The sequence below is a fragment of the Phyllobates terribilis genome, unplaced genomic scaffold, assembly GCF_046119375.1.
Source record: "Phyllobates terribilis strain yellow unplaced genomic scaffold, ASM4611937v1 Scaffold_10__3_contigs__length_209671492, whole genome shotgun sequence".
NCBI classification, from domain to species: domain Eukaryota; kingdom Metazoa; phylum Chordata; class Amphibia; order Anura; family Dendrobatidae; genus Phyllobates; species Phyllobates terribilis.
The window spans coordinates 7,013,153-7,033,204 of NW_027362770.1; positions in this window are offsets into that span (position 1 = coordinate 7,013,153).

Here is a 20,052-nt window from a genome sequence, read left to right on the forward strand (position 1 = left end):
CACTAAATGAGGGAATAATATGTGTGAGGGTACCCCAGGAGAGTTCCAAATGTGTGTGGGTAGAATATATATCCCACGGGGGTAAAATTGAAAAAAGTTGAAAAAATTTTTTTTTTGGACTTAGTCATTTTTCTGGCGTTTATCAGACTTTCAGATAGGGGAAATGTCAGTGAGCATTCTGATTTCAGTTCCAGAGTGATTCGCCCAATGAGTCCTTGATATTTAGTCGTTTTCAGACAATTTTCTGGATTTTTGAAAATTTCACTTTTTTGTGAAAATATCCACTAAATGAGGGAATAATATGTGTGAGGGTACCCCAGGAGAGTTCCAAATGTGTGTGGGTAGAATATATATCCCACGGGGGTAAAATTGAAAAAAGTTTAAAAAAAATTTTTTTTGGACTTAGTCATTTTTCTGGCGTTTATCAGACTTTCAGATAGGGGAAATGTCAGTGAGCATTCCGATTTCAGTTCCAGAGTGATTCGCCCAATGAGTCCTTGATATTTAGTCGTTTTCAGACAATTTTCTGGATTTTTGAAAATTTCACTTTTTTGTGAAAATATCCACTAAATGAGGGAATAATATGTGTGAGGGTACCCCAGGAGAGTTCGAAATGTGTGTGGGTAGAATATATATCCCACGGGGGAAAAATTGAAAAAAGTTGAAAACATTTTTATTTTGGACTTAGTCATTTTTCCAGCGTTTATCAGACTTTCAGTTAGGGGAAATGTCAGTGAGCATTCCGATTTCAGTTCCAGAGCGATTCGCCCAATGAGTCATTGTTATTTAGTCGTTTTCAGCCAATTTTCTGAATTTTCGAAAATTTAATTTTTTTGTGAAAATATCCACTAAATGAGGGAATAATATGTGTGAGGGTACCCCAGGAGAGTTCCAAATGTGTGTGGGTAGAATATATATCCCACGGGGGTAAAATTGAAAAAAGTTTAAAAAAATTTTTTTTTGGACTTAGTGATTTTTCTGGCGTTTATCAGACTTTAATATAGGGGAAATGTCAGTGAGCGTTCCGATTTCAGTTCCAGAGTGATTCGCCCAATGAGTCCTTGTTATTTAGTCGTTTTCAGCCAATTTTCTGGATTTTTGAAAATTTCACTTTTTTGTGAAAATATCCACTAAATGAGGGAATAATATGTGTGAGGGTACCCCAAGAGAGTTCCAAATGTGTGTGGGAAGAATATATATCCCACGGGGGAAAAATTGAAAAAAGTAAAAAAAAAATTTTTTTGGGACTTAGTGATTTTTCCAGCGTTTATCAGACTTTCAGTTATTGGAAATGTCAGTGAGCGTTCCGATTTCAGTTCCAGAGTGATTCGCCCAATGACTCCTTGTTATTTAGTCGTTTTCAGCCAATTTTCTGGATTTTTGAAAATTTCACTTTTTTGTGAAAATATCCACTAAATGAGGGAATAATATGTGTGAGGGTACCCCAGGAGAGTTCCAAATGTGTGTGGGTAGAATATATATCCCAAGGGGGTAAAATTGAAAAAAGTTGAAAAAAATTTTTTTTTGGACTTAGTCATTTTTCTGGCGTTTATCAGACTTTCAGATAGGGGAAATGTCAGTGAGCATTCCGATTTCAGTTCCAGAGTGATTCGCCCAATGAGTCCTTGATATTTAGTCGTTTTCAGACAATTTTCTGGATTTTTGAAAATTTCACTTTTTTGTGAAAATATCCACTAAATGAGGGAATAATATGTGTGAGGGTACCCCAGGAGAGTTCCAAATGTGTGTGGGTAGAATATATATCCCACGGGGGTAAAATTGAAAAAAGTTAAAAAAAAAATTTTTTTTAGACTTAGTGATTTTTCGGAAGTTTATCAGACTTTCAGATAGGGGAAATGTCAGTGAGCATTCCGATTTCAGTTCCAGAGCGATTCGCCCAATGAGTCATTGTTATTTAGTCGTTTTCAGCCAATTTTCTGAATTTTTGAAAATTTCACTTTTTTGTGAAAATATCCACTAAATGAGGGAATAATATGTGTGAGGGTACCCCAGGAGAGTTCCAAATGTGTGTGGGTAGAATATATATCCCACGGGGGTAAAATTGAAAAAAGTTTAAAAAATTTTTTTTTTGGACTTAGTGATTTTTCTGGCGTTTATCAGACTTTAAGATAGGGGAAATGTCAGTGAGCGTTCCGATTTCAGTTCCAGAGTGATTCGCCCAATGAGTCCTTGTTATTTAGTCGTTTTCAGCCAATTTTCTGGATTTTTGAAAATTTCACTTTTTGTGAAAATATCCACTAAATGAGGGAATAATATGTGTGAGGGTACCCCAGGAGAGTTCCAAATGTGTGTGGGTAGAATATATATCCCACGGGGGTAAAATTGAAAAAAGTTTAAAAAAATTTTTTTTTGGACTTAGTCATTTTTCTGGCGTTTATCAGACTTTCAGATAGGGGAAATGTCAGTGAGCATTCCGATTTCAGTTCCAGAGTGATTCACCCAATGAGACCTTGATATTTAGTCGTTTTCAGACAATTTTCTGGATTTTTGAAAATTTCACTTTTTTGTGAAAATATCCACTAAATGAGGGAATAATATGTGTGAGGGTACCCCAGGAGAGTTCCAAATGTGTGTGGGTAGAATATATATCCGACGGGGGTAAAATTGAAAAAAGTTTAAAAAAATTTTTTTTTGGACTTAGTCATTTTTCCGACGTTTATCAGACTTTCAGATAGGGGAAATGTCAGTGAGCATTCCGATTTCAGTTCCAGAGTGATTCGCCCAATGAGTCCTTGTTATTTAGTCGTTTTCAGCCAATTTTCTGGATTTTTGAAAATTTCACTTGTTTGTGAAAATATCCACTAAATGAGGGAATAATATGTGTGAGGGTACCCCAGGAGAGTTCCAAATGTGTGTGGGAAGAATATATATCCCACGGGGGTAAAATTGAAAAAAGTTTAAAAAAATTTTTTTTTGGACTTAGTGATTTTTCTGGCGTTTATCAGACTTTCAGATAGGGGAAATGTCAGTGAGCATTCCGATTTCAGTTCCAGAGCGATTCGCCCAATGAGTCATTGTTATTTAGTCGTTTTCAGCCAATTTTCTGAATTTTTGAAAATTTCACTTTTTTGTGAAAATATCCACTAAATGAGGGAATAATATGTGTGAGGGTACCCCAGGAGAGTTCCAAATGTGTGTGGGTAGAATATATATCCCACGGGGGTAAAATTGAAAAAAGTTAAAAAAAAATTTTTTTTAGACTTAGTGATTTTTCCGATGTTTATCAGACTTTCAGATAGGGGAAATGTCAGTGAGCATTCCGATTTCAGTTCCAGAGCGATTCGCCTAATGAGTCCTTGTTATTTAGTCGTTTTCAGCCAATTTTCTGGATTTTTGAAAATTTCACTTTTTTGTGAAAATATCCACTAAATGAGGGAATAATATGTGTGAGGGTACCCCAGGAGAGTTCCAAATGTGTGTGGGTAGAATATATATCCCACGGGGGTAAAATTGAAAAAAGTTAAAAAAAAAATTTTTTTTAGACTTAGTGATTTTTCGGAAGTTTATCAGACTTTCAGATAGGGGAAATGTCAGTGAGCATTCCGATTTCAGTTCCAGAGCGATTCGCCCAATGAGTCATTGATATTTAGTCGTTTTCAGCCAATTTTCTGAATTTTTGAAAATTTCACTTTTTTGTGAAAATATCCACTAAATGAGGGAATAATATGTGTGAGGGTACCCCAGGAGAGTTCGAAATGTGTGTGGGTAGAATATATATCCCACGGGGGAAAAATTGAAAAAAGTTGAAAACATTTTTATTTTGGACTTAGTCATTTTTCCAGCGTTTATCAGACTTTCAGTTAGGGGAAATGTCAGTGAGCATTCCGATTTCAGTTCCAGAGCGATTCACCCAATGAGTCATTGTTATTTAGTCGTTTTCAGCCAATTTTCTGAATTTTCGAAAATTTAATTTTTTTGTGAAAATATCCACTAAATGAGGGAATAATATGTGTGAGGGTACCCCAGGAGAGTTCCAAATGTGTGTGGGTAGAATATATATCCCACGGGGGTAAAATTGAAAAAAGTTTAAAAAAATTTTTTTTTGGACTTAGTCATTTTTCCGACGTTTATCAGACTTTCAGATAGGGGAAATGTCAGTGAGCATTCCGATTTCAGTTCCAGAGCGATTCGCCCAATGAGCCCTTGTTATTTAGTCGTTTTCAGCCAATTTTCTGGATTTTTGAAAATTTCACTTTTTTGTGAAAATATCCATTAAATGAGGGAATAATATGTGTGAGGGTACCCCAGGAGAGTTCCAAATGTGTGTGGGTGGAATATATATCCCACGGGGGAAAAATTGAAAAAAGTTGAAAACATTTTTATTTTGGACTTAGTCATTTTTCCAGCGTTTATCAGACTTTCAGTTAGGGGAAATGTCAGTGAGCATTCCGATTTCAGTTCCAGAGCGATTCGCCCAATGAGTCATTGTTATTTAGTCGTTTTCAGCCAATTTTCTGAATTTTTGAAAATTTCACTTTTTTGTGAAAATATCCACTAAATGAGGGAATAATATGTGTGAGGGTACCCCAGGAGAGTTCCAAATGTGTGTGGGTAGAATATATATCCCACGGGGGTAAAATTGAAAAAAGTTTAAAAAATTTTTTTTTTGGACTTAGTGATTTTTCTGGCGTTTATCAGACTTTAACATAGGGGAAATGTCAGTGAGCGTTCCGATTTCAGTTCCAGAGTGATTCGCCCAATGAGTCCTTGTTATTTAGTCGTTTTCAGCCAATTTTCTGGATTTTTGAAAATTTCACTTTTTGTGAAAATATCCACTAAATGAGGGAATAATATGTGTGAGGGTACCCCAGGAGAGTTCCAAATGTGTGTGGGTAGAATATATATCCCACGGGGGTAAAATTGAAAAAAGTTTAAAAAAATTTTTTTTTGGACTTAGTCATTTTTCTGGCGTTTATCAGACTTTCAGATAGGGGAAATGTCAGTGAGCATTCCGATTTCAGTTCCAGAGTGATTCACCCAATGAGACCTTGATATTTAGTCGTTTTCAGACAATTTTCTGGATTTTTGAAAATTTCACTTTTTTGTGAAAATATCCACTAAATGAGGGAATAATATGTGTGAGGGTACCCCAGGAGAGTTCCAAATGTGTGTGGGTAGAATATATATCCGACGGGGGTAAAATTGAAAAAAGTTTAAAAAAATTTTTTTTTGGACTTAGTCATTTTTCCGACGTTTATCAGACTTTCAGATAGGGGAAATGTCAGTGAGCATTCCGATTTCAGTTCCAGAGTGATTCGCCCAATGAGTCCTTGTTATTTAGTCGTTTTCAGCCAATTTTCTGGATTTTTGAAAATTTCACTTGTTTGTGAAAATATCCACTAAATGAGGGAATAATATGTGTGAGGGTACCCCAGGAGAGTTCCAAATGTGTGTGGGAAGAATATATATCCCACGGGGGTAAAATTGAAAAAAGTTTAAAAAAATTTTTTTTTGGACTTAGTGATTTTTCTGGCGTTTATCAGACTTTCAGATAGGGGAAATGTCAGTGAGCATTCCGATTTCAGTTCCAGAGCGATTCGCCCAATGAGTCATTGTTATTTAGTCGTTTTCAGCCAATTTTCTGAATTTTTGAAAATTTCACTTTTTTGTGAAAATATCCACTAAATGAGGGAATAATATGTGTGAGGGTACCCCAGGAGAGTTCGAAATGTGTGTGGGTAGAATATATATCCCACGGGGGAAAAATTGAAAAAAGTTGAAAACATTTTTATTTTGGACTTAGTCATTTTTCCAGCGTTTATCAGACTTTCAGTTAGGGGAAATGTCAGTGAGCATTCCGATTTCAGTTCCAGAGCGATTCGCCCAATGAGTCATTGTTATTTAGTCGTTTTCAGCCAATTTTCTGAATTTTCGAAAATTTAATTTTTTTGTGAAAATATCCACTAAATGAGGGAATAATATGTGTGAGGGTACCCCAGGAGAGTTCCAAATGTGTGTGGGTAGAATATATATCCCACGGGGGTAAAATTGAAAAAAGTTTAAAAAAATTTTTTTTTGGACTTAGTCATTTTTCCGACGTTTATCAGACTTTAAGATAGGGGAAATGTCAGTGAGCGTTCCGATTTCAGTTCCAGAGTGATTCGCCCAATGAGTCCTTGTTATTTAGTCGTTTTCAGCCAATTTTCTGGATTTTTGAAAATTTCACTTTTTGTGAAAATATCCACTAAATGAGGGAATAATATGTGTGAGGGTACCCCAGGAGAGTTTCAAATGTGTGTGGGTAGAATATATATCCCACGGGGGTAAAATTGAAAAAACTTTAAAAAAATTTTTTTTTGGACTTAGTCATTTTTCTGGCGTTTATCAGACTTTCAGATAGGGGAAATGTCAGTGAGCATTCCGATTTCAGTTCCAGAGCGATTCGCCCAATGAGCCCTTGTTATTTAGTCGTTTTCAGCCAATTTTCTGGATTTTTGAAAATTTCACTTGTTTGTGAAAATATCCACTAAATGAGGGAATAATATGTGTGAGGGTACCCCAGGAGAGTTCCAAATGTGTGTGGGAAGAATATATATCCCACGGGGGTAAAATTGAAAAAAGTTTAAAAAAATTTTTTTTTGGACTTAGTGATTTTTCTGGCGTTTATCAGACTTTCAGATAGGGGAAATGTCAGTGAGCATTCCGATTTCAGTTCCAGAGCGATTCGCCCAATGAGTCATTGTTATTTAGTCGTTTTCAGCCAATTTTCTGGATTTTTGAAAATTTCACTTTTTTGTGAAAATATCCACTAAATGAGGGAATAATATGTGTGAGGGTACCCCAGGAGAGTTCCAAATGTGTGTGGGTAGAATATATATCCCACGGGGGTAAAATTGAAAAAAGTTAAAAAAAAATTTTTTTTAGACTTAGTGATTTTTCGGACGTTTATCAGACTTTCAGATAGGGGAAATGTCAGTGAGCATTCCGATTTCAGTTCCAGAGCCATTCGCCTAATGAGTCCTTGTTATTTAGTCGTTTTCAGCCAATTTTCTGGATTTTTTAAAATTTCACTTTTTTGTGAAAATATCCACTAAATGAGGGAATAATATGTGTGAGGGTACCCCAGGAGAGTTCCAAATGTGTGTGGGTAGAATATATATCCCACGGGGGTAAAATTGAAAAAAGTTGAAAAAAATTTTTTTTTGGACTTAGTCATTTTTCTGGCGTTTATCAGACTTTCAGATAGGGGAAATGTCAGTGAGCATTCCGATTTCAGTTCCAGAGTTATTCGCCCAATGATTCCTTGATATTTAGTCGTTTTCAGCCAATTTTCTGGATTTTTGAAAATTTCACTTTTTTGTGAAAATATCCACTAAATGAGGGAATAATATGTGTGAGGGTACCCCAGGAGAGTTCGAAATGTGTGTGGGTAGAATATATATCCCACGGGGGAAAAATTGAAAAAAGTTGAAAACATTTTTATTTTGGACTTAGTCATTTTTCCAGCGTTTATCAGACTTTCAGTTAGGGGAAATGTCAGTGAGCATTCCGATTTCAGTTCCAGAGCGATTCGCCCAATGAGTCATTGTTATTTAGTCGTTTTCAGCCAATTTTCTGATTTTTTGAAAATTTCACTTTTTTGTGAAAATATCCACTAAATGAGGGAATAATATGTGTGAGGGTACCCCAGGAGAGTTCCAAATGTGTGTGGGTAGAATATATATCCCACGGGGGAAAAATTGAAAAAAGTTGAAAACATTTTTATTTTGGACTTAGTCATTTTTCCAGCGTTTATCAGACTTTCAGTTAGGGGAAATGTCAGTGAGCATTCCGATTTCAGTTCCAGAGCGATTCGCCCAATGAGTCATTGTTATTTAGTCGTTTTCAGCCAATTTTCTGAATTTTTGAAAATTTCACTTTTTTGTGAAAATATCCACTAAATGAGGGAATAATATGTGTGAGGGTACCCCAGGAGAGTACCAAATGTGTGTAGGTAGAATATATATCCCACGGGGGTAAAGTTGAAAAAAGTTTAAAAAAATTTTTTTTTGGACTTAGTGATTTTTCTGGCGTTTATCAGACTTTAAGATAGGGGAAATGTCAGTGAGCGTTCCGATTTCAGTTCCAGAGTGATTCGCCCAATGAGTCCTTGTTATTTAGTCGTTTTCAGCCAATTTTCTGGATTTTTGAAAATTTCACTTTTTTGTGAAAATATCCACTAAATGAGGGAATAATATGTGTGAGGGTACCCCAAGAGAGTTCCAAATGTGTGTGGGAAGAATATATATCCCACGGGGGTAAAATTGAAAAAAGTAAAAAAAAAATTTTTTTGGGACTTAGTGATTTTTCCAGCGTTTATCAGACTTTCAGTTAGTGGAAATGTCAGTGAGCGCTCCGATTTCAGTTCCAGAGTGATTCTCCCTATGAGTCCTTGTTATTTAGTCGTTTTCAGCCAATTTTCTGGATTTTTGAAAATTTCACTTTTTGTGAAAATATCCACTAAATGAGGGTACCCCAGGAGGGTACCCCAGGAGGGTACCCCAGGAGAGTTCCAAATGTGTGTGGGTAGAATATATATCCCACGGGGGTAAAATTGAAAAAAGTTTAAAAAAATTTTTTTTTGGACTTAGTCATTTTTCTGGCGTTTATCAGACTTTCAGATAGGGGAAATGTCAGTGAGCATTCCGATTTCAGTTCCAGGGTGATTCGCACAATGAGTCCTTGATATTTAGTCGTTTTCAGCCAATTTTCTGGATTTTTGAAAATTTCACTTTTTGTGAAAATATCCACTAAATGAGGGAATAATATGTGTGAGGGTACCCCAGGAGAGTTTCAAATGTGTGTGGGTAGAATATATATCCCACGGGGGTAAAATTGAAAAAAGTTTAAAAAAATTTTTTTTTGGACTTAGTCATTTTTCTGGCGTTTATCAGACTTTCAGATAGGGGAAATGTCAGTGAGCATTCCGATTTCAGTTCCAGAGCGATTCGCCCAATGAGCCCTTGTTATTTAGTCGTTTTCAGCCAATTTTCTGGATTTTTGAAAATTTCACTTGTTTGTGAAAATATCCACTAAATGAGGGAATAATATGTGTGAGGGTACCCCAGGAGAGTTCCAAATGTGTGTGGGAAGAATATATATCCCACGGGGGTAAAATTGAAAAAAGTTTAAAAAAATTTTTTTTTGGACTTAGTGATTTTTCTGGCGTTTATCAGACTTTCAGATAGGGGAAATGTCAGTGAGCATTCCGATTTCAGTTCCAGAGCGATTCGCCCAATGAGTCATTGTTATTTAGTCGTTTTCAGCCAATTTTCTGGATTTTTGAAAATTTCACTTTTTTGTGAAAATATCCACTAAATGAGGGAATAATATGTGTGAGGGTACCCCAGGAGAGTTCCAAATGTGTGTGGGTAGAATATATATCCCACGGGGGTAAAATTGAAAAAAGTTAAAAAAAAATTTTTTTTAGACTTAGTGATTTTTCCGACGTTTATCAGACTTTCAGATAGGGGAAATGTCAGTGAGCATTCCGATTTCAGTTCCAGAGCGATTCGCCTAATGAGTCCTTGTTATTTAGTCGTTTTCAGCCAATTTTCTGGATTTTTTAAAATTTCACTTTTTTGTGAAAATATCCACTAAATGAGGGAATAATATGTGTGAGGGTACCCCAGGAGAGTTCCAAATGTGTGTGGGTAGAATATATATCCCACGGGGGTAAAATTGAAAAAAGTTGAAAAAAATTTTTTTTTGGACTTAGTCATTTTTCTGGCGTTTATCAGACTTTCAGATAGGGGAAATGTCAGTGAGCATTCCGATTTCAGTTCCAGAGTGATTCGCCCAATGATTCCTTGATATTTAGTCGTTTTCAGCCAATTTTCTGGATTTTTGAAAATTTCACTTTTTTGTGAAAATATCCACTAAATGAGGGAATAATATGTGTGAGGGTACCCCAGGAGAGTTCCAAATGTGTGTGGGTAGAATATATATCCCACGGGGGTAAAATTGAAAAAAGTTGAAAAAAATTTTTTTTTGGACTTAGTCATTTTTCTGGCGTTTATCAGACTTTCAGATAGGGGAAATGTCAGTGAGCATTCCGATTTCAGTTCCAGAGTTATTCGCCCAATGATTCCTTGATATTTAGTCGTTTTCAGCCAATTTTCTGGATTTTTGAAAATTTCACTTTTTTGTGAAAATATCCACTAAATGAGGGAATAATATGTGTGAGGGTACCCCAGGAGAGTTCGAAATGTGTGTGGGTAGAATATATATCCCACGGGGGAAAAATTGAAAAAAGTTGAAAACATTTTTATTTTGGACTTAGTCATTTTTCCAGCGTTTATCAGACTTTCAGTTAGGGGAAATGTCAGTGAGCATTCCGATTTCAGTTCCAGAGCGATTCGCCCAATGAGTCATTGTTATTTAGTCGTTTTCAGCCAATTTTCTGATTTTTTGAAAATTTCACTTTTTTGTGAAAATATCCACTAAATGAGGGAATAATATGTGTGAGGGTACCCCAGGAGAGTACCAAATGTGTGTAGGTAGAATATATATCCCACGGGGGTAAAGTTGAAAAAAGTTTAAAAAAATTTTTTTTTGGACTTAGTGATTTTTCTGGCGTTTATCAGACTTTAAGATAGGGGAAATGTCAGTGAGCGTTCCGATTTCAGTTCCAGAGTGATTCGCCCAATGAGTCCTTGTTATTTAGTCGTTTTCAGCCAATTTTCTGGATTTTTGAAAATTTCACTTTTTTGTGAAAATATCCACTAAATGAGGGAATAATATGTGTGAGGGTACCCCAAGAGAGTTCCAAATGTGTGTGGGAAGAATATATATCCCACGGGGGTAAAATTGAAAAAAGTAAAAAAAAAATTTTTTTGGGACTTAGTGATTTTTCCAGCGTTTATCAGACTTTCAGTTAGTGGAAATGTCAGTGAGCGTTCCGATTTCAGTTCCAGAGTGATTCTCCCTATGAGTCCTTGTTATTTAGTCGTTTTCAGCCAATTTTCTGGATTTTTGAAAATTTCACTTTTTGTGAAAATATCCACTAAATGAGGGTACCCCAGGAGGGTACCCCAGGAGGGTACCCCAGGAGAGTTCCAAATGTGTGTGGGTAGAATATATATCCCACGGGGGTAAAATTGAAAAAAGTTTAAAAAAATTTTTTTTTGGACTTAGTCATTTTTCTGGCGTTTATCAGACTTTCAGATAGGGGAAATGTCAGTGAGCATTCCGATTTCAGTTCCAGGGTGATTCGCACAATGAGTCCTTGATATTTAGTCGTTTTCAGACAATTTTCTGGATTTTTTAAAATTTCACTTTTTTGTGAAAATATCCACTAAATGAGGGAATAATATGTGTGAGGGTACCCCAGGAGAGTTCCAAATGTGTGTGGGTAGAATATATATCCAACGGGGGTAAAATTGAAAAAAGTTGAAAAAAATTTTTTTTTGGACTTAGTCATTTTTCTGGCGTTTATCAGACTTTCAGATAGGGGAAATGTCAGTGAGCATTCCGATTTCAGTTCCAGAGTGATTCGCCCAATGAGTCCTTGATATTTAGTTGTTTTCAGCCAATTTTCTGGATTTTTGAAAATTTCACTTGTTTGTGAAAATATCCACTAAATGAGGGAATAATATGTGTGAGGGTACCCCAGGAGAGTTCCAAATGTGTGTGGGTAGAATATATATCCCACGGGGGTAAAATTGAAAAAAGTTGAAAAAAAATTTTTTTTGGACTTAGTCATTTTTCTGGCGTTTATCAGACTTTCAGATAGGGGAAATGTCAGTGAGCATTCCGATTTCAGTTCCAGAGCAATTCACCCAATGAGTCCTTGATATTTAGTCGTTTTCAGCCAATTTTCTGGATTTTTGAAAATTTCACTTTTTTTGTGAAAATATCCACTAAATGAGGGAATAATATGTGTGAGGGTACCCCAAGAGAGTTCCAAATGTGTGTGGGAAGAATATATATCCCACGGGGGTAAAATTGGAAAAGTTAAAAAAAATTTTTTTTAGACTTAGTGATTTTTCCGAAGTTTATCAGACTTTCAGATAGGGGAAATGTCAGTGAGCATTCCGATTTCAGTTCCAGAGTGATTCGCCCAATGAGTCCTTGATATTTAGTCGTTTTCAGCCAATTTTCTGGATTTTTGAAAATGTCACTTTTTTGTGAAAATATCCACTAAATGACTGAATAATATGTGTGAGGGTACCCCAGGAGAGTTCCAAATGTGTGTGGGTAGAATATATATCCCACGGGGGAAAAATTGAAAAAAGTTGAAAACATTTTTTTTTTGGACTTAGTCATTTTTCCAGCGTTTATCAGACTTTCAGATAGGGGAAATGTCAGTGAGCATTCCGATTTCAGTTCCAGAGTGATTCTCCCTTTGAATCCTTGTTATTTAGTCGTTTTCAGCCAATTTTCTGGATTTTTGAAAATTTCACTTTTTGTGAAAATATCCACTAAATGAGGGAATAATATGTGTGAGGGTACCCCAGGAGAGTTCCAAATGTGTGTGGGTAGAATATATATCCCACGGGGGAAAAATTGAAAAAAGTTGAAAACATTTTTTTTTTGGACTTAGTCATTTTTCCAGCGTTTATCAGACTTTCAATTAGGGGAAATGTCAGTGAGCGTTCTGATTTCAGTTCCAGAGCGATTCGCCCAATGAGTCCTTGTTATTTAGTCGTTTTCAGCCAATTTTCTGGATTTTTGAAAATTTCACTATTTTGTGAAAATATCCACTAAATGAGGGAATAATATGTGTGAGGGTACCCCAGGAGAGTTCCAAATGTGTGTGGGTAGAATATATATCCCACGGGGGTAAAATTGAAAAAAGTTGAAAACATTTTTTTTTTGTACTTAGTCATTTTTCCAGCGTTTATCAGACTTTCAGTTAGGGGAAATGTCAGTGAGCGTTCCGATTTCAGTTCCAGAGTGATTCGCCCAATGAGTCCTTGTTATATAGTTGTTTTCAGCCAATTTTCTGGATTTTTGAAAATTTCACTTTTTTGTGAAAATATCCACTAAATGAGGGAATAATATGTGTGAGGGTACCCCAGGAGAGTTCCAAATGTGTGTGGGTAGAATATATATCCCACGGGGGTAAAATTGAAAAAAGTTGAAAAAAATTTTTTTTTGCACTTAGTGATTTTTCTGGCGTTTATCAGACTTTAAGATAGGGGAAATGTCAGTGAGCATTCCGATTTCAGTTCCAGAGTGATTCGCCCAATGACTCCTTGTTATTTAGTCGTTTTCAGCCAATTTTCTGGATTTTTGAAAATTTCACTTTTTTGTGAAAATATCCACTAAATGAGGGAATAATATGTGTGAGGGTACCCAAGGAGAGTTCCAAATGTGTGTGGGTAGAATATATATCCGACGGGGGTAAAATTGAAAAAAGTTGAAAAATTTTTTTTTTTGGACTTAGTCATTTTTCCGACGTTTATCAGACTTTCAGATAGGGGAAATGTCAGTGAGCATTCCGATTTCAGTTCCAGAGCGATTCGCCCAATGAGTCCTTGTTATTTAGTCGTTTTCAGCCAATTTTCTGGATTTTTGAAAATTTCACTTGTTTGTGAAAATATCCACTAAATGAGGGAATAATATGTGTGAGGGTACCCCAGGAGAGTTCCAAATGTGTGTGGGAAGAATATATATCCCACGGGGGTAAAATTGAAAAAAGTTGAAAAAATATTTTTTTTGGACTTAGTCATTTTTCTGGCGTTTATCAGACTTTCAGATAGGGGAATTGTCAGTGAGCATTCAGATTTCAGTTCCAGACTGATTCGCCCAATGAGTCCTTGAGATTTAGTCGTTTTCAGCCAATTTTCTGGATTTTTGAAAATTTCACTTTTTTGTGAAAATATCCACTAAATGAGGGAATAATATGTGTGAGGGTACCCCAGGAGAGTTCCAAATGTGTGTGGGTTGAATATATATCCCACGGGGGTAAAATTGAAAAAAGTTGAAAAAAATTTTTTTTTGGACTTAGTCATTTTTCTGGCGTTTATCAGACTTTCAGATAGGGGAAATGTCAGTGAGCATTCCGATTTCAGTTCCAGAGTGATTCGCCCAATGAGTCCTTGATATTTAGTTGTTTTCAGCCAATTTTCTGGATTTTTGAAAATTTCACTTTTTTGTGAAAATATCCACTAAATGAGGGAAAAATATGTGTGAGGGTACCCCAGGAGAGTTCCAAATGTGTGTGGGTAGAATATATATCCCACGGGGGTAAAATTGAAAAAAGTTTAAAAAAATTTTTTTTTGGACTTAGTCATTTTTCTGGCGTTTATCAGACTTTCAGATAGGGGAAATGTCAGTGAGCATTCCGATTTCAGTTCCAGACTGATTCACCCAATGAGTCCTTGATATTTAGTCGTTTTCAGCCAATTTTTTGGATTTTTGAAAATTTCACTTTTTTGTGAAAAAATCCACTAAATGAGGGAATAATATGTGTGAGGGTACCCCAGGAGAGTTCCAAATGTGTGTGGGTAGAATATATATCCCACGGGGGTAAAATTGAAAAAAGTTGAAAAAAAATTTTTTTTGGACTTAGTCATTTTTCTGGCGTTTATCAGACTTTCAGATAGGGGAAATGTCAGTGAGCATTCCGATTTCAGTTCCAGAGCAATTCACCCAATGAGTCCTTGATATTTAGTCGTTTTCAGCCAATTTTCTGGATTTTTGAAAATTTCACTTTTTTGTGAAAATATCCACTAAATGAGGGAATAATATATGTGAGGGTACCCCAGGAGAGTTCCAAATGTGTGTGGGTGGAATATATATCCCACGGGGGAAAAATTGAAAAAAGCTGAAAACATTTTTTTTTTGGACTTAGTCATTTTTCTGGCGTTTATCAGACTTTCAGATAGGGGAAATGTCAGTGAGCATTCCGATTTCAGTTCCAGAGTGATTCACCCAATGAGTCCTTGATATTTAGTCGTTTTCAGCCAATTTTTTGGATTTTTGAAAATTTCACTTTTTTGTGAAAATATCCACTAAATGAGGGAATAATATGTGTGAGGTACCCCAGGAGAGTTCCAAATGTGTGTGGGTAGAATATATATCCCACGCGGGTAAAATTGAAAAAAGTTGAAAAAAAAATTTTTTGGGACTTAGTCATTTTTCTGGCATTTATCAGACTTTCAGATAGGGGAAATGTCAGTGAGCATTCCGATTTCAGTTACACAGTGATTCGCCGAATGAGTCCTTGATATTTAGTCGTTTTCAGCCAATTTTCTGGATTTTTTAAAATTTCACTTTTTTGTAAAAATATCCACTAAATGAGGGAATAATATGTGTGAGGGTACCCCAGGAGAGTTCCAAATGTGTGTGGGTAGAATATATATCCCATTGGGGTAAAATTGAAAAAAGTTGAAAAAAATTCTTTTTTGGACTTAGTCATTTTTCTGGCGTTTATCAGACTTTCAGATAGGGGAAATGTCAGTGAGCGTTCCGATTTCAGTTCCAGAGCGATTCGCCCAATGAGTCCTTGATATTTAGTTGTTTTCAGCCAATTTTTTGGATTTTTGAAAATTTCACTTTTTTGTCAAAATATCCACTAAATGAGGGAATAATATGTGTGAGGGTACCCCAGGAGAGTTCCAAATGTGTGTGGGTAGAATATATATCCCACGGGGGTAAAATTGAAAAAAGTTGAAAAAAAAATTTTTTTGGACTTAGTCATTTTTCTGGCATTTATCAGACTTTCAGATAGGGGAAATGTCAGTGAGCATTCCGATTTCAGTTCCAGAGTGATTCACCCAATGAGTCCTTGATATTTAGTCGTTTTCAGCCAATTTTTTGGATTTTTGAAAATTTCACTTTTTTGTGAAAATATCCACTAAATGAGGGAATAATATGTGTGAGGTACCCCAGGAGAGTTCCAAATGTGTGTGGGTAGAATATATATCCCACGGGGGTAAAATTGAAAAAAGTTGAAAACATTTTTTTTTTGGACTTAGTCATTTTTCCAGCGCTTATCAGACTTTCAGTTAGGGGAAATGTCAGTGAGCGTTCCGATTTCAGTTCCAGAGCGATTCGCCAAATGAGTCCTTGATATTTAGTCGTTTTCAGCCAATTTTTTGGATTTTTGAAATTTCACTTTTTTGTCAAAATATCCACTAAATGAGGGAATAATATGTGTGAGGGTACCCCAGGAGAGTTCCAAATGTGTGTGGGTAGATTATATATCCCACGGGGGTAAAATTGAAAAAAGTTGAAAAAAAAATTTTTTTGGACTTAGTCATTTTTCTGGCGTTTATCAGACTTTCAGATAGGGGAAATGTCAGTGAGCATTCCGATTTCAGTTCCAGAGTGATTCGCCCAATGAGTCCTTGATATTTAGTTGTTTTCAGCCAATTTTCTGGATTTTTGAAAATTTCACTTTTTTGTGAAAATATCCACTAAATGAGGGAAAAATATGTGTGAGGGTACCCCAGGAGAGTTCCAAATGTGTGTGGGTAGAATATATATCCCACGGGGGTAAAATTGAAAAAAGTTTAAAAAAATTTTTTTTTGGACTTAGTCATTTTTCTGGCGTTTATCAGACTTTCAGATAGGGGAAATGTCAGTGAGCATTCCGATTTCAGTTCCAGACTGATTCACCCAATGAGTCCTTGATATTTAGTCGTTTTCAGCCAATTTTTTGGATTTTTGAAAATTTCACTTTTTTGTGAAAAAATCCACTAAATGAGGGAATAATATGTGTGAGGGTACCCCAGGAGAGTTCCAAATGTGTGTGGGTAGAATATATATCCCACGGGGGTAAAATTGAAAAAAGTTGAAAAAAAATTTTTTTTGGACTTAGTCATTTTTCTGGCGTTTATCAGACTTTCAGATAGGGGAAATGTCAGTGAGCATTCCGATTTCAGTTCCAGAGCAATTCACCCAATGAGTCCTTGATATTTAGTCGTTTTCAGCCAATTTTCTGGATTTTTGAAAATTTCACTTTTTTGTGAAAATATCCACTAAATGAGGGAATAATATATGTGAGGGTACCCCAGGAGAGTTCCAAATGTGTGTGGGTGGAATATATATCCCACGGGGGAAAAATTGAAAAAAGCTGAAAACATTTTTTTTTTGGACTTAGTCATTTTTCTGGCGTTTATCAGACTTTCAGATAGGGGAAATGTCAGTGAGCATTCCGATTTCAGTTCCAGAGTGATTCACCCAATGAGTCCTTGATATTTAGTCGTTTTCAGCCAATTTTTTGGATTTTTGAAAATTTCACTTTTTTGTGAAAATATCCACTAAATGAGGGAATAATATGTGTGAGGTACCCCAGGAGAGTTCCAAATGTGTGTGGGTAGAATATATATCCCACGCGGGTAAAATTGAAAAAAGTTGAAAAAAAAATTTTTTGGGACTTAGTCATTTTTCTGGCATTTATCAGACTTTCAGATAGGGGAAATGTCAGTGAGCATTCCGATTTCAGTTACACAGTGATTCGCCGAATGAGTCCTTGATATTTAGTCGTTTTCAGCCAATTTTCTGGATTTTTTAAAATTTCACTTTTTTGTAAAAATATCCACTAAATGAGGGAATAATATGTGTGAGGGTACCCCAGGAGAGTTCCAAATGTGTGTGGGTAGAATATATATCCCATTGGGGTAAAATTGAAAAAAGTTGAAAAAAATTCTTTTTTGGACTTAGTCATTTTTCTGGCGTTTATCAGACTTTCAGATAGGGGAAATGTCAGTGAGCGTTCCGATTTCAGTTCCAGAGCGATTCGCCCAATGAGTCCTTGATATTTAGTTGTTTTCAGCCAATTTTTTGGATTTTTGAAAATTTCACTTTTTTGTCAAAATATCCACTAAATGAGGGAATAATATGTGTGAGGGTACCCCAGGAGAGTTCCAAATGTGTGTGGGTAGAATATATATCCCACGGGGGTAAAATTGAAAAAAGTTGAAAAAAAAATTTTTTTGGACTTAGTCATTTTTCTGGCATTTATCAGACTTTCAGATAGGGGAAATGTCAGTGAGCATTCCGATTTCAGTTCCAGAGTGATTCACCCAATGAGTCCTTGATATTTAGTCGTTTTCAGCCAATTTTTTGGATTTTTGAAAATTTCACTTTTTTGTGAAAATATCCACTAAATGAGGGAATAATATGTGTGAGGTACCCCAGGAGAGTTCCAAATGTGTGTCGGTAGAATATATATCCCACGGGGGTAAAATTGAAAAAAGTTGAAAAAAATTTTTTTTTGGACTTAGTCATTTTTCTGGCGTTTATCAGACTTTCAGATAGGGGAAATGTCAGTGAGCATTCCGATTTCAGTTCCAGAGCAATTCGCCCAATGAGTCCTTGATATTTAGTCGTTTTCAGCCAATTTTCTGGATTTTTGAAAATTTCACTTTTTTGTGAAAATATCCACTAAATGAGGGAATAATATGTGTGAGGGTACCCCAGGAGAGTTCCAAATGTGTGTGGGTAGAATATATATCCCACGGGGGTAAAATTGAAAAAAGTTGAAAACATTTTTTTTTTGGACTTAGTCATTTTTCCAGCGCTTATCAGACTTTCAGTTAGGGGAAATGTCAGTGAGCGTTCCGATTTCAGTTCCAGAGCGATTCGCCAAATGAGTCCTTGATATTTAGTCGTTTTCAGCCAATTTTTTGGATTTTTGAAATTTCACTTTTTTGTCAAAATATCCACTAAATGAGGGAATAATATGTGTGAGGGTACCCCAGGAGAGTTCCAAATGTGTGTGGGTAGATTATATATCCCACGGGGGTAAAATTGAAAAAAGTTGAAAAAAAAATTTTTTTGGACTTAGTCATTTTTCTGTCATTTATCAGACTTTCAGATAGGGGAAATGTCAGTGAGCATTCCGATTTCAGTTCCAGAGTGATTCACCCAATGAGTCCTTGATATTTAGTCGTTTTCAGCCAATTTTTTGGATTTTTGAAAATTTCACTTTTTTGTGAAAAAATCCACTAAATGAGGGAATAATATGTGTGAGGGTACCCCAGGAGAGTTCCAAATGTGTGTGGGTAGAATATATATCCCACGGGGGTAAAATTGAAAAAAGTTGAAAAAAAATTTTTTTTGGACTTAGTCATTTTTCTGGCGTTTATCAGACTTTCAGATAGGGGAAATGTCAGTGAGCATTCCGATTTCAGTTCCAGAGCAATTCACCCAATGAGTCCTTGATATTTAGTCGTTTTCAGCCAATTTTCTGGATTTTTGAAAATTTCACTTTTTTGTGAAAATATCCACTAAATGAGGGAATAATATATGTGAGGGTACCCCAGGAGAGTTCCAAATGTGTGTGGGTGGAATATATATCCCACGGGGGAAAAATTGAAAAAAGCTGAAAACATTTTTTTTTTGGACTTAGTCATTTTTCTGGCGTTTATCAGACTTTCAGATAGGGGAAATGTCAGTGAGCATTCCGATTTCAGTTCCAGAGTGATTCACCCAATGAGTCCTTGATATTTAGTCGTTTTCAGCCAATTTTCTGGATTTTTTAAAATTTCACTTTTTTGTAAAAATATCCACTAAATGAGGGAATAATATGTGTGAGGGTACCCCAGGAGAGTTCCAAATGTGTGTGGGTAGAATATATATCCCATTGGGGTAAAATTGAAAAAAGTTGAAAAAAATTCTTTTTTGGACTTAGTCATTTTTCTGGCGTTTATCAGACTTTCAGATAGGGGAAATGTCAGTGAGCGTTCCGATTTCAGTTCCAGAGCGATTCGCCAAATGAGTCCTTGATATTTAGTCGTTTTCAGCCAATTTTTTGGATTTTTGAAATTTCACTTTTTTGTCAAAATATCCACTAAATGAGGGAATAATATGTGTGAGGGTACCCCAGGAGAGTTCCAAATGTGTGTGGGTAGAATATATATCCCACGGGGGTAAAATTGAAAAAAGTTGAAAAAAAAATTTTTTTGGACTTAGTCATTTTTCTGTCATTTATCAGACTTTCAGATAGGGGAAATGTCAGTGAGCATTCCGATTTCAGTTCCAGAGTGATTCACCCAATGAGTCCTTGATATTTAGTCGTTTTCAGCCAATTTTTTGGATTTTTGAAAATTTCACTTTTTTGTGAAAATATCCACTAAATGAGGGAATAATATGTGT